The sequence below is a fragment of the Sus scrofa genome, chromosome 1 (genome assembly GCF_054392235.1).
Source record: "Sus scrofa isolate SSC_HxYL_T2T_F1_AM1 chromosome 1, Sscrofa_HxYL_maternal_Yorkshire_Landrace_v2.0, whole genome shotgun sequence".
In the NCBI taxonomy this organism is placed as follows: domain Eukaryota; kingdom Metazoa; phylum Chordata; class Mammalia; order Artiodactyla; family Suidae; genus Sus; species Sus scrofa.
Window position 1 is genome coordinate 75,305,243 of NC_139383.1, and position 12,457 is coordinate 75,317,699.

The window sequence follows — 12,457 nt, forward strand, 5'->3', positions numbered from 1 at the left end:
GGACTTCCAAAACTATGTTAAAGAGTAGTGGTGAGAGCAGACATCCTTGTCTTGTTCCTGATCTCAGCAGGAATTCTTTCAGCTTTTCACCATTGAGAATGATGTTCCTGTGGGTTTGTCATATATGGCCTTTATTATGTTGAGGTAGGTTCCCTCTATGCCCATTTTCTGAAGGGTTATTATCAGAAATGGGTGTTGGATTTTGTCAAAGGCTTTTTCCACATCTATTGAGAGGATCATATGGTTTTTATTCTTGGGTTTGTTAATGTGGTGTATCACACTGATTGATTTACAGATATTGAAGAATCCTTGTATCCCCAAGATAAATCCAACTTGATCACAATGTACAATCCTTTTAAAGTATTGTTGGATTTGGTTTGCTAGTATTTTGTTGAGGATTTTTGCAACATTGTTGATCAGTGAAATTGGCCTGTAGTTTTCTTTTTTTGGCCTGTGGTATCTTTGTCTGGTTTTGGTATGAGGGTGATGGTGACCTCATAGAATGAGTTTGGCAGTGTCCCTTCCTTGAAAATTTTTTGGAATAGTTTCAGATGGACAGGGGTATATCTTCTCTAAATGTTTAATAGAATTCACCTGTGAAGCCATGTGGTCTTGGAGTTTTGTTTGTTGGAATTTTTTTTTGTGTGTCTTTTTGCCATTTCTTGGGCTGTTCCCACGGCCTATGGAGGTTCCCAGGCTAGGGGTTGAATTGGAGTTTTAGCCACTGGCCTATGCCAGAGCCACAGCAATGTGGGGTCCAAGCTGTGTCTGCAACCTATACCACAGCTCACAGCAACACTGGATCCCCAACCCACTGAGCAAGGCCAGGGCTTGAACCTGCAACCTCATGGTTCCTAGTAGGATTTGTTAACCACTGAGCCATGACGAGAACTCGTGTTGGAATTTTTTTAATCACAGTTTCAATTTCAGTACTTGTGATTAGTCCGTTCATCTTTCCTATTTCATCTTGGTTTACTCTTGGAAGATTGTACTTTTCTTTTCTTTCTTTCTTTTTTTTTTTTTTTTTTTTTTTTTTTTTGTCTTTTTGCCGCCCCAGTGGCAAATGGAGGTTCCCAGGCTAGGGGTCGAATCGGAGCTATAGCTGCCGGCCTACACCACAGCCACAGCAACGTGGCATCTGAGCCGAGTCTGTGACCTATACCACAGCTCACAGCAACGCCGGATCCTCAACCTACTGAGCAAGGCCAGGGATCGAACCCACAACTCCATGGTTCCTAGTCATATTTGTCAACCATGGCGCCACGATGGGAACTCCAGAAGATTGTACTTTTCTAAGAATGTGTCCATTTCTTCTGGGTTTTCCATTTTACTGGCATATAGTTGCATATAGTAGTCTCTTATGATCCTTTGTATTTCTGTGGTGTCTTTTGTTACTTCTCCTTTTTCATTTCTAATTTTATTGATTTGAGTCCTCTTTTTTTTCTTGATAAGTCTGGCTAAGGGTTTATCAATTTTGTTGGTCTTTTCAAAGAACCAGCTTTTACTTTCATTGATCTTTTCTATGGTTTTCTTTGTTTCTATTTCATTGATTTCTGCTCTGATCTTTATGACTTCTTTCTTTGTACTAACTTAAGGTCTTGTCTGTTCTTCTCTCTCTAGCTGCTTTAGATGTAAAGTTAGCTTGTTTATTTGAACTTTTTTTGTTGTCTGAGGTAGGCTTGTATTGCTATAAACTTTCCTCTTAGAATGGCTTTTGCTGCATCCCATAGGTTTTGGAGTATCATACCTTCGTTGTCATTTGCTTCTAGGTATTTTTTAATTTCCTCTTTGATTTCTTCAGTGATCCATTGGTTGTTTAGTAACATGTTGTTGAGTCTCCACGTTTGTATTTTTTTGCAGTTTTTTTCTTGTTGATTTCCAGTCATATAGCATTGTGGTTGGAAAAGATGCTTGATATGATTTCAATTTTCTTAAAGTTACCAAGGTTTGATTTGCAGCCCAGGATGTGATCAGTCTTAGAGAATGTTCCATGTTGCTTTTGTTGGAATGTCCTCTAAATATCTATTAAGTCCATCTGGTCTAATGCTTCATTCGGGGTCTGTGTTTCCTTATTGATTTTCTATCTGGATGATCTGTCGATTTCTCCTTTTAAGGTTAGCAGTTGCCTTATATATTGTGGGGATCCTATGTTGGGTGCATAGATATTGAAAATTGTTATATCTTCTTCTTGGACTGATCCTTTGATCATTATGTGGTGCCCTTCCTTGTTTCTTAAAATACTCTTCATTTTAAGTCTATTTTGTCTAATAGGAGTATCGCTACTCCAGCTTCCTTTTGATTCCTGTTTGTAAGGAATATTTTCTTCCATCCTTCACTTTCAATTTGTATGTGTCCCTAGAACTGAAGTGGGTCTTTTGAAGACAGCATATATATGGGTCTTGTTTTTGTATCCATTCAGCCTGTCTATGTCTTTTAGTTGGGGCATTTAGTCCATTAACATTTAAGGTAATTATTGATATGTATGTTCTTATTGCCATTTTATTAATTGCTTTGGATTTGTTTTTGTTGCTCTTTTTTCTTCCCTTCTTCTCTTGTTCTCTCCTCTTGTGGTTTGATTACTTGATGACTATCTTTAGTGCTGTATTTCAGTTGGTTTTTTTGTTTGTGTATCAATTGTTGATTTTTGGCTTGCGGTTGCCCCAACGTTTTGATATAAGAGTCTATATATATATAAGAGATTGTTTTAAGTTGTTGGTCTCTTAATTGCAAGTGCATCTCCAGTGTCCTGCATTTGTACCCTCTTCTTCTCACGATTTCTGTTTTGGTAGCATAATTCCACATGGATGATTTTTTAACTTTACTGTATATATGCCTTTACTGGTGGGCCTTGTCATTTGCGGTATTTTTGTTTCTGGTTGAAGCCTTTTCTTTTCTGCCTAGAGAATTTCCTTTAGTATTTATTGTAAAGCTGGCTTAGTGTTGCTGAATTCTCTTAGCTTTTGCTTATCTGTAAAGCTTTTGATTTCTCCTTCAAATTTCAATGAGAGCCTTGTTGGATAACGTAATCTTAGCTGGAAGTTTTTTCCTTTCATCACATTAAGTATATCATGCCACTCCCTTCTGGCCTGCAGCTTTTCTACTGAAAAATCTGCTGATAACCTTATCAGGGTTCCCCATGTACGTTATTTGTTTCCTTTCCCTAGCTTTCAATATTTTTTCTTTTGTCTTTAATTTTGGTCAGTTTGATTAATATGTGTCTTGGGACATTCCTCCTTGGGTTTATTTTATATGGTACTCATTGCACTTCCCGGATTTGAGTGGGTGGTTCCTTTCCCATGTTAGGGAAGTTTTCGGCTATTATCTCTTCAAATATTTTTTTCTGTCTCTTTCTCTCTCTCTTCTTCTGACACCCTGTAATACAGATGTTTGTGTATTTAACATTGTCCCAGAGTTCTCTGAGACTCTCTTCACTTCCTTTCAATCTTTTTTCTTTTTTGTTCTGCATCAGTGATTTCCACTAGTCTGTCCTCCACCTCGCTTGTTCATTCTTCTGCCTCCTGTATTCTGCTATTGCCTGCTTCTAATGAATTTTTATTTCTGTTATTGTATTTTGCATCTCTTCTTAAGTTTTATATCTTGTATTTCTTTGCTCAGTGTTTCCTGTAAGTTCTCAATCTTTGCCTCCAGTTTATTTGCAATGTCTTGCATTATCTTTGGCATCAACAGTTAGTTTTTTTCCTGGAGGCTGAGAATCTCCTGATCACTTAGCTGTTTTTCTGGGTTTTTTTCTTTCTCCCTTATCTGAGTTATAGTTCTCTGTCTTTTCATTGTTAGAGGTTTATGGTGTGGTTTCCTTTTTGCAGACAATAGAGTTGTAGCCTCTCTTACTTCTGGTGTCTGCCCCCCTTGAGGCTGAAGCTGGTACGGGGGCTTGCTGTAGGCTTCCTGATGGGAGGGGCTGATGCCTGCCCACTGGTAGGTGAGGCTGATTCCTATCCCTCTGGTGGGTGGGGCTTTGTCTCTGGGTGAGATTAGAGGTGGCTTTGTGCATAGGCGGTCCTCAGGCAGCTTGTTTACTATTAGTTGGGCTGTGACCCCACCTGGATTATTGTTTGGCCTGGGGTTTCTCAGTGATGATGGGTGGGGCCAGATTTTCCCAAAATGGCCACCTCCAGAGAAACACACACTGATGAATATTCCCAAGGGCTTTGACTCCAATGCCCTTCCCCTACAACAAACCACATTCACCCTTGTTTTCCCAGGAGATCCTCCAAGAACTGCTAGTCAGGTCCAACCCAGATTCCCATGGTGCCTTTGCTTTGCCCTGGGGCCCAGTGCACGTGAAATTCTGTGTGCACCTTTCAAGAATGGGGTCTCCATTTCCCCCAGTCCCATGGAGCTCCTGTGCGCAAGTTCCACTGGCCTTCAATGTCAGATGCTCTGGGTGCTCTTTCTCCCAATACCAGATCCCCAGGTGTGTGGAACTAATGTGGGGCTCAGAACTCTCACTCCCATAGGTGAGTGTCTGTGATACAGTTACTTTCTAGTTTGTGGGGCCTTCTACCCAGAGGTATGTGGTTGATTATATCACATAATTGCCCCCCTACCTCTTGATGTGGCCTCCTCTTTGTCTTCTGGAGTAGGATATCTTTTGGAAAGTTCCCAGTCCATTTGGTTGAAGATTGCTCAGCATTTAGTTTTAATTTTGTTGTTTTTATGAGAGGTTGAGCTCCAGTCCTTCTATTCCACCATCTTAATCTCTACTATGTCAGAATATTTTGTTCAAAAAGAACAAAGAGGATAAAATAACCTAAAAGTTCCTCATAATAAACTTCATTATGATTCAAAATTAAGTACACTTCCAATATTTTCTGGTAGCTAGCCACCAGTAAGAGCTTTATTTCCATAACAATTAGAGGAATCACTACTTTTAAAAGAAACTTTTAAAGTTATTTAACTATGTATAGTGATGGATGTTAACTAGAAATAATGTAGCAATCATTTTGCAGTATATGCAAATTCTGAATCATTATGTTGCATCCCTGAAACAAATATATGTCAAATATACCTTTTTTTTTTTTTTTTCTTTTTAATTTTTAGGGCTCCACTCATTCACAGTTTTGTTTTGGTCTTTTCTAGGGCCACACCCACAGAGGCATATGGAAATTCCCAGCCTAGGGGTTAAATTGGAGCTGCAGCTGCTGGCCTATGCGGCAGCCACAGGAACACCAGATCCAAACTGCATCTGAGACCTACACTACACCTTGTCAGATCTTTTACCCACTGAGTGAGGCCAGGGATTGAACCTGCATTCTCAAAGACACAAATCGGGTTCTTAACCCACTGAATTACAACAGGAATTCCTATGCATGCTTTTATTAATTAAATCTCCTCCTAGAAAGCTAATCATTAATTTTAAGAATGGGCAATACAGGTAAATTAATAGTAGTAGTTATAGTCTTCAAATGCCCTGGTAGTGTCAGACAATGGACAGTAAGCCAGTCCACTCCATTTCCCACCTGCTTCTCCCCGGGATGTCTCTACAACAGAGGCTATAAGAGCTAAACACTTGATTTCCAAGCTTTCCTTGAGAGATCAAGTTACACAGTTCTTGCCAGTGAGAAACAAACAGACGTCTGTTAGCACTGCCTCCTTCCTTTCCTTATTGACAAGAACATATTTGTTATATGTACTAAGCAGCCTCCAAGATGGTCCCAGTGACATGTTTCCTGTTATTCACACCTCTCTGTAGTTCCTGCTCATACTGTACTGTTTCGGGGTGCGTGACCAATAGAATATGGCAGAAGTGATATCTCCAAGACTAGGTTATAAAAGACTACTCCCCTTCCTTCTCAGACAATTTTCCCTGGGTAAAGCCCACTGCTATGTCATCAGCAGCCCTATGGAGAGGTCAATGTGGCAAGGAACTAGAGCTTCCTGCCAAGAGTCACTTAAGTTAGCTTCAAAGCAGATCTCCAGCTCAGCCAAGCCTTTATTGGACCAAGGTCCCGCAGGTGTTATCTTGACTGCAGCCTCATGAAAGACCCTGAGTCACAACCTCCCAGATAGAGCCAGAACCTCCCAGCTAAACCACTCTCAATTCTCAACCCTCAGAAACTGTGAAATAATAAATGTTTATTGTTTTAAGATATGTTTTAGGATAATTTGTTATGCAACAATGGATAGCAAACAGAGTGATGCCTGAAAGCATAATAGCCATTTGGTGACCTTGAAGATGAGAACCACATTCTAATGATGGAGGTTCATTATTAATAAGCTGAACATCAGTATCAGCTCTGGACTACCTCAATTGAGATTTCTTATGGAGGAAGACCTCTATCTCTTTAAGCCACATGGTAAAGTTTTCTATTATCTGCAGCCAAACACATTCCTAAATAACACACTCAACAATTTCCCAAACCCAATTGCAGTTTTCAAAGACAGGTTCCTTTTATTCAAAGTTCTGCCTCTGCTCAGAAGTTCATACTTTTCTTATCTTCTGAAACCCAGCTGTTCATTCTCTGATCCAGAAAAAAATACCCAGACTATCCCACAGGTAATCCTAGTATCCAAAGGCAATGGTTAGAACTATCCCCTGCATTCAGGAAGTAATTACAATTCTTGAAGTAGCATGCCTACTAATCTTAAAATACATCTCCCTTTGATGTATCCTTTTAAAAACATCCATTAAGCTACATCTCAAAACACAGAGAATTCAGGAATGGATTCTAAACTGATGGATTATACAATCTATGGGAAACTGAGTTTCTCTTGGGATGCTCGGCTTTATCATATAGATATGTTTCAGCCGAAGAGCAGGGACTTGCCATCTCTACTCTGAATGAAGTACAGAAGAAGTGAGGCTTACACTCAAAAAAATCTCCTCTCCTAAAACCTCCATATCCCGCCTCCTAAGTGTGGTTTCTCTCTAGATGCCAAAAGATGCCAAAACTACAACATATAACAGAAGGAGAGTTTCATTTGGCACAGAAGTAAAAGTAATTTAGATCCAGTGACCTTGCTTTGTTTTTTCTTTTCAAGTGTACAATTGCTTAGAGATAGAGGCAACACAGCCCCAGAAGAGGAAGAAAACTACAGGAAATCCTGATCCACACTTGTCCAAAATCATCAAACAATCTAGGCAACTGGTATTCACTCATATGATAGCTTTTACATTGTCAGCAATTCTTGGCAAATATAAGAATAGAAAATAACTTCAGCAACTCTGACCTCTAAAAGGCTTAGCATTCTCATGGGTCTCTTATCCTTAAAAAAGGTGAGGCAGTAGAAGGACCTAAGAAGGGGAATTTAGCTAGAAAATAAAACTTCAGCTCTAACAGATAACATGATCCAAGATACCAGGCATATTATACTTGAGGAAACACCAAATTTAATATAGTTTTTCAAAATTCATGAAACTTCATATATATGAATTTGTAGATAATAAATTAACATTAAACCAATTCAAGGAAGCCATTTCTTAAAATTTAATTTTAAGAAAACTTCATTTTAACTTTGATATGTAAAAAATAAAAAAAAAAATCTAGGATCTTGGAAGCCAGCTAAAGTATACTCCTAGATTCTAATTGTAGATTAGTCAAATAGAGCAGGTGTGAAATGGTGTTTTATAGACATGTGATAGTAGCTATTCTAGCGGTCAGAAGATTTGCCCCTAACATACATTCAATTACATATGTTCAGAATTCACATGGCATGAATTGAATCCTTGATTCTAAAACATGGTCACTTCCACAACAGCTACATGTAAAAAAGTAGAACAGGCAGGCAAAATCTGAGGAACTATTTCCCAGTCCACACAGACCTAGACAGCACTCCTTACATTACATTTAGAGAAGCTCCCATATTTATACATATTTTTGCTCTTGATCTGTGGAATTTAGAATTCAGTTCTAATTTTTTTCTCCTCTATGTTGTCCCCACCGAATCTGTCAATAATTGATAATATTATCCTAAAAAGTTACAACAATTTTTCCTAAGACTTTCCTTCAATTTGAGTATTTCTTCCATTCACAGGAAGGCAGACCTAGACCATAACAATGGAAGTGAACTCCACCAGGGGCAAGACAACCTGAGCAAGCTTGGGGATCTTCCCTTTACTACACCATGGTACTCTCTGACCTACTCTGGGTTTCTACAAAGTACCCCTTTGGTTCTGAGCCTAAAATCACCAAAGCTAAGCTTCTGTTAAGCATTGTGTATTAATAAATAATAACAAAGACACACATACACATTTATATTAAGGAGTAAACATCACCTAATCTATGAAAAAAGTCACACCACCAAATAAAACATTAACAAAGGATCATTTTTTGAGTTTTTTTTTTTCTTCCTGGAATAAATTCTAAAACACTTAAAAGGAGACTTTTAAGGGAAGTACCTTAAGAACTGCTGTAATAGCATTTTCATACTAATGCTTCATGTGTGCCCTTAAAAACATTTTTTTAATTAAAGTATAGTTGTTTTCCAATGTTGAACCATGTATGTATTCTTGATCCCCAGACCACATCTATGCTGAGACTCTTTCAACAAAAGAGCCTGTTTATAAAACTTAACGATTTCTAACTGGAGTAAGAGAGGTCTGACCTGCCAAGTCTTTTTGCCTGTGGGAGAAGATGAATTCATTCTGCTTCTTCCAAAGATGAGTTCAGTACTGTGGAGTTTTATAAAGATCATTTTTTAAAATGATTTTTATTTTTTCCATCATAGCTGGTTTACAGTGTTCTGTCAATTTTCTACTGTACAGCAAGGTGATCCAGTCACACATGCATATATAGATTATTTTTCACACATTATCACACTCCATCATAAGCGACTAGATCCATCATAAGTGGCTAGAAAGTTTTATAAAGATCTTAGGAAAGTGTCATATGAAAATAAAGAGCAACAACAGGGAACTAATCTCTTTTCGAGGGGAAAATCCCTGAAAGGCAAAGACAATTCCCTCCTTCATTTACCTTTTTAGGTCAGAAAAAGTAGGTCATTAATGACTATAATTAGTACAGTACCTGTCGGATGCTCCAGTCTACTTTAACTATATAGAATAAATTAATCATTTATGATTAAATGAGATCAGTACTGGCTGTATCTTAGAGCCACTTAATAAGCCTCAGAAAATTTGTTACTGGAAGGTCGCAGTTTTTCCCTCAAGAGTCCAAAAGAATCAGAAAAAATTGTTTTTCCTTCCTTCTTCATTAAATTTATGGCAGGTACTTTTCAATGTCTCAAGCGGTAATGCATACACTATTTAACTTCCCCTCCCAATCTTTCCATTAGGATAGGCTGAACTCAAATCAAATAAATTAAAATGATTAATTCAATAAATGTACATGAGCCTTGATATAATTTGTAATTAAAACTGCCTCAATAACAAGAGAAAGTTAATATTTTCTTTAAAAATACATTCAACTCTTTGAAATATCTTACGCATATTATTTGCAATTCAGATGTATGTCTGATTTTAAAATGTGTATAACATAAATTAAAGCAACGATAAGTTTCTTCTAACTTAAAGTTCCCTTAGGATAAAAGAACACAGCTAACTAACACAGAGACTTGTGAAAAATTTTAGAACTTTTTATTTACAAATAACATAAAAATGAAAAATTCTAAATATTGAACACTTATTTATAAATATAAATGTATTAATTATTTTAAACAAAAATTAAATGGATATATCAGAATTGAGTATCACTTAAATATTTTAGGTTATGCAGTAAGCTTGACTTTATCTTCCTCTTTTAAATTAATTAAGCTAACGAATATTTACTTAGCTATTATTATGTGCCCACCGAGTGATGGAGAAATAAATGATGAGAAAACCTGGCAAGGCCTCTACCTACATGAAGTCTCACTCCAGTGGTAGACAGACATTAACCCAAGAATTATCTAAATGAAATGAAGTATGTGCCCTGAAGAATGATGAAAGAGAATGGATTTAGTCAGGAAAGTCTGAGAAGGCTTATTAGCCAAGGAATCTCCAACTGATGAGATCTGAAAGATGAGTAGGAGGAGATCTATTAAAGAGAGGAGAAGCTCTATTAAGGAAAGGGGGAAAGCACATAGAAAGCTTTCTACTAAGAGTAAACAGAGCACAGTGTGCCTGAAAAATGAACTGCAGATAGTCTGTGAGCCTGGGCCATGCAGAGCAAGGAAGAGCACACTGCAAGCCAAGGCTGCAGAGGCCAGCAGCAGCCAGGTCACGGACAGCCTTATAGGGAGGGTGACTTTTCATCCTGGTTTACTCCTATGACTTCTCAGAATCCATCTTCTCATCATGTCCCAGCTGCAATGATAAATTATGTGAGGCCATGTACAGAATTTTGCCCTTGACCAAAACACTATCGGAAATCATAAGAATTTTAAAGGTGTGTGTGTGTGTGTGTGTGTGTGTGTGTGTGTGTGTGTGTGTGTGTGTGTGTGTTGTGTGTGAGATAGAGAGAGAGAGAGATGATAGACAGCATGCATGAGGGAGGGAGGGGGAGACAGACATAGAAAAATAGCAATATTATAACATGAATTTAGCCATGAAATTAAAAATACAATTGCTAGAGATGCCTTCACCTGCAAAGTCTGAAATGTACTTCACAGTTGGTCTCAGGGAGAACAAGACATCTGAAATTGTACCAAATCAATGAGCAATAAAACCTTTCCACAGAAAGAAACAGCCCTTGGGTACTTGGTCCCAGCCCTGTTTGAATCCCAGTTCCCAGCTGCCCTACAGAGGTTGAGGGGGCTTCTAGAACATGCTTTTATTCCCCTTAGTATATAGGCATATTTGAGAATCATTATCAATATTCTTCCAGGTTTATTAAAAAAATACCATTTTCCCCAAAATTGTTATTATTTATTTTGCTGCCTCTCAGCTTTATATGAATGTTGTTAAAGTTTCTCCTTTTCCTATTTCCATTTACTCAATTTTCAGAGATCTATTTCTTTTTGTTACTCATTTTTTTTTTTTTTAATTATTTTCCCACTGTACAGCAAGGGGGTCAGGTCATCCTTAGATGTATACATTGCAGTTACAGTTCTTTTCCCCACCCTTTCTTCTGTTGCGACATGAGTATCTAGACATAGTTCTCAATGCTATTCAGCAGGATCTCCTTATAAATCTCATTTTTAAAAGAAATAATCTACTGTGTTTTAAGTAACTAAATATAAACACATTTAGTTTTAAAAATCATTTAACTAACCCTCTCACATATTCCCTTCTATGCGATCATGGAGACAAGGGGAGGAAACTCGGAAGCAGAGTTGTTCTGCTTTCTGAAGTGTCTTCAAGGATGGTATGATATGACTAGAGGATCTTCAAAAAGGAAAAAAGAAAAAACGAGATTACTGGGCTTAACAGGGACAAGGCTATAAGGCTAAAATAAACTACCATGCGTACTCAGGTATAGAAAATGCTCTGGATCACACATTTGTCTCTTAGACAGGATGATAGTAATATTCTGTGTCACAAAATACTGCCCATTTATTAAAGATTGAAAAATAATGAAACAAAAATATTTATTTTCTTTAAAATACTTTTTTTCTTTAAATCTTTCCTCTAATATAATACAGAATACTATCTATAATTATAGTCTAAAATGAAGATATTGAAGTTTTGTTTTTGTTTTTATTTTTTTTTTTTTACAAAGAACTCCTTTTAATGTATGGTCAGAACCTAAGGTAGCTGAGAATGAGATCGCCTCTCAAATTTTGAGAGATACCTTTAGAATGAGTAAAAGAATTAATACCATTTTACTACTATATATATAGTGGAAGGTCAAATTATGAAACTAAGATAATACTCTAGAAACCCTAGTTTTGCATCCAAATTAATTCTTTCTAATACTTATATTGACAAGCAATACTTTATTAGATTCCATCCAAATCTTGATTTTTGGCTTAATAATACATCCATAAACTAATAATATACAGACACAAACCTACCATTTCTATTCATATCTCTTTCTCCCCAGACCCTTTGCCATAGCTTCCTGATGAGAAGAGATGCAAGCACAAACCTGTTTTGGAAGCAGAGGTAGTTACTATATTTTTTTGGAGAACAGGGGTGGGGATGGAGGTAGAGGTTTACTATTTCCCTTTTTCCCCTGTAGTAAGGATAAGGGAGTCATTGAAATCCTTTGGAATAGGATGAAAAAGAAAGTAGGCAGGACTCATATGTGGGTTGCTCCTATTTCCCTTAGGAAAATTTGACCAATTTGATAACTAAGATCTGGACATGTATCATAGCACTGAGATTATCTGATGGCATGTAAATTTAATAAAAATGAAACCCAAGAAATCTTCTATTTTCCAGAATGTGTGATATGAAGAAGAGAAAATGAATTTATCTGGAGGGGACTCCGAAAGAGTCACTGATGAAAAAATGATGGCAAAGTGCTTAAATAATCTAGCAGCAGAGTGGAAACCCAAGAAATTTACCAAATAGTTATTTAATTTTAGAAAAAAAAAAGTTAAGGGGATTTCTAGA

At 37.2% G+C, this 12,457-nt stretch overlaps 1 protein-coding gene across 1 annotated transcript in view; it reads right to left on the minus strand.

Annotated features, from left to right (window-relative positions):
* SESN1 (sestrin 1) overlaps positions 1-12,457 on the minus strand; it is a 113,911-nt gene that overhangs the window by 74,486 nt on the left and 26,968 nt on the right. The window lies entirely within an intron of this gene.